Genomic DNA, 3,262 nt, shown 5'->3' on the forward strand with positions numbered 1-3,262 from the left:
TGGGAAAGAGTCTAAATTCAGGACAAGAACAAATCCATACTGATGACAAAGAGAAAAAAATTCTTTCACCACTACTTCCCCCTACAAGTGTGTAAATTTCTTCTTTGGGGTTTTTCTGTTTCTGTTTTTTGCATTTGAAGAAGCACTGGCATGCCGACGCTGCTCTTGCCCTCCACCTCCTAATATTTGAGAAGTTTTGTGCTGCAAAGAGGAGGTGAAACAGTGGGTTTTTTTCTTTTCAAATAATGTCCTTAAACTCTTCTCAATTGTTTAGAAAGCTCAAGACCTAAACTGATGAGAGCACTGCCTCAGAACTGGTGCAGCGTCAAAATTAACCTGCATGGCTGTGTTATAGAGTCATTATATTGCTCTATAGGTCTTGAAAATAAAATATTGTTTGTATTTCTGTGTATAATGGCAAGAGAGATCTATACAAGAGCCAGACAAACAGGTAAAGCCACACTGAGATTGGGGGGAAATAGTATAGTTGTTACATCCCTGATGTCCACATCTTTTGGCCAAATGATAATCATCCCTTAGCAGCCTCCTAAGTATGAATATGTAAATAGCTTTGAAATGCATTATTCATGAATCACCAGGCATTAATTATTGTAATTAAGTATCATTTGCTACGTTCATATTTCCAACCCTTGCAGTTAATGAATACATTAGCTAATCACTGTAGAGCAGATTCTATCAAAATTCTGTGCCGGTGCTGTGGAAGCCTTGAGAGAGTTTTATTGAATTTAGATTCAATATTGAACATAACTTACAAGCTTATCAGTGTATTTTTAACGACATTAAATGTGAATTGTAACTTCCAGTGCATGATGCTCGGCCTTGTACCCAGGAGGATGGAATGGTACTAGCTGGAAGAGGATGTGAAAGCAGCAATGGTGCACATCCGAGCACATAGCAGTAGCTACCTTAAGCAGAACTTTAATTCTGGGACATGAAACCCACCAGCACTTTCAAGTTTCATGTATATTCGTGTGTACAATAGGAGAGGGTGTGATTTGTGAGGGAGTGCTGCCCCAAAGGTGCAGCTGATGATACTGTTTGAGAAACAATTTCAAAGTGCAAACCGCGCTGTCGGCCCATCAGCGCAGGGATGCGTCCACCTTCTGAGAGCACGAGCGGAACGCGGCACTAGCCAGACGTGCCTCTGAGTCTCATGGGGCCTCAGGGCACTCCTGAAACACAAAGTACAATGAACAATCAAACTCTGCTTGATTTTCACTCTCTGGAGATCTATTTCAGGTAATAGTGATCTAAGTAACACAGGAAGAAGACTTGCTGGAGTCTTCTTGTCGCTTTTTTAGGCTATAGTTTTTAGAACGAGGCTTTGTGGTTGTTGAAGCAGAAATTTTGAACAATTTTTTTTGTTGCAGACAGAAGTTTCCCTATTTTTAGTTAGAATCCCTACCTCAAGAGACAAAAATGTAAATTCAGCTGCTAAAAGTTAATAGATACAAGTCCTCCCGTGGCTGAGCATCCAACTGTCAGCCAGAAAAAATACTTGCAACGAAAGAATGAAACCTGATTTCATCACTGGTGGTTTGAAGTAGATTTTTTCCTATGTTTAGTTTCACCAGCATACTGTAGTCACATGCACTGGGTAAATTGAGTATTTGATGTAGTTTCTTAAAAATTACATGTTCTGGGGGTAAGAGAATCTAAATAAGCCTCAAGGAAATCTTCAACTTCACAAACATATGGGCTCTTTGTAGTTAAAGTTGTGACAGGATACTGCTGACAGAGCCCGGACTGTATTAGAGCATCTGTGGAGGAGGGACCTCAGAGTCTGTTTTTTAAGGGTCAGAAGTTGGAACTATGGTCAATAAAGCAAATCTGCCATTCCCTGTGTGTACTTCCTCACGTATGTGCCAAGCCCCGGAAAGAATACACTCTCATTCATCCCACAGCTGATGCAAACCCCTTTGCTCTCTCTTCCAGTGTTGCCTTTCCTCTCTTTTCAGAAATCTTAATTCTGCCTCAAGCCCTAACAGTGTTACTTCTTATTATCTGTATTTCTCAGAATCATTTTGGTTCAAAGAGACCTTTAAGATCATCAAGTCCAATAATTCCCCCTGCACTGCCAGGGTCCCTAAACCATGTCCCTCAGCACCACACCCACACGGCTGTTAAACCCCTCCAGGGATGGCGACTCCACCACCTCCCTGGGCAGCCTCTTCCAATGCTGCACAACCCTCTCTGTAAAGAAATTCTTTCTAATATCCTGCCTAAACCTCCCCTGGCACAACTTGAGGCCATTTCCTCTTGTCCTAAGGACAGTCTTGTCTGAATGACAGTCACTGGCATCTGAAAAACAATTTGAATCTTAGTGTCAAAATACAGAGGGATCCGTTACAGATAATACCAGTATTCACCATCACAAGCCATACCTCCAAAAACCATGACCTGCTTGTTTGCTTTCTTTCATTTGCATGTCTGGTATTCCTCCTCTAATTCTGGGCATATTGAGATGATGGTTTTTCCAAACTCTTCTCAGAATTTTTTTTTAAAGAATACTGAGTTTGTCACAAAAGCATGACCTCACGTGGGAATTTGCATTCTAAATAAAAAATCAAATATCAAAAGATTTGCAGCGAAATTGCTGCACTACAGATGTATGAAGGTCTCACTGTTATACCTTAATCTTAAACATGAATAATGGCCTTTCCAACCCCTCAAATTCTAAAAAATAATAGCAATTGGATTTATTTACCCAAAAAAATAGTCCTTAGTGTCATTATTCATCCAGCTGTTTTTTCATGTTCGCTTCTACAGCTGTTTTCCTTTAAATGTCCTACACTTGCATTTCTTTTTTAAAAAGATATTTATTCAAGGAAGTTATTTTAAGTAGTCTAATTTTTTAACCCTTTAAACTAGAAATATCAAGTCCATTCTCCACGGGGTGTGTCAGAAGATCTGTGTGGGGAACAGCTCCAGCCTATGTGTTGTGAAGGCTCAGTGGAAAGGGATGGCTCATCTAAATGACAACAGAGACCTGGTAAGGCTCCGGAGTGTTCTCCGTGTTGAGAGTACATAAGAAGGACCCAAGTAGTGAGAATGACTTTAAGCCCTGTGGGTAAAATCCCTTTCTCTCAGAATTGTTGGTCTGGGGGGGTGGTTTATCCAGGTGCGCTCTGTCGGGTGCCCAGAGCTACCCAGTAGAGGTAACGGCCCTTCCCAGGTCACTCAGTGTTGCAGCCGAGGTGCTTCGAGCGGCTGAAACGCTCCGTGGGGGAGCACCTGCCTG

Source organism: Buceros rhinoceros, unplaced genomic scaffold (genome assembly GCF_000710305.1).
Source record: "Buceros rhinoceros silvestris isolate BGI_N320 unplaced genomic scaffold, ASM71030v1 scaffold36793, whole genome shotgun sequence".
In the NCBI taxonomy this organism is placed as follows: Eukaryota; Metazoa; Chordata; class Aves; order Bucerotiformes; family Bucerotidae; genus Buceros; species Buceros rhinoceros.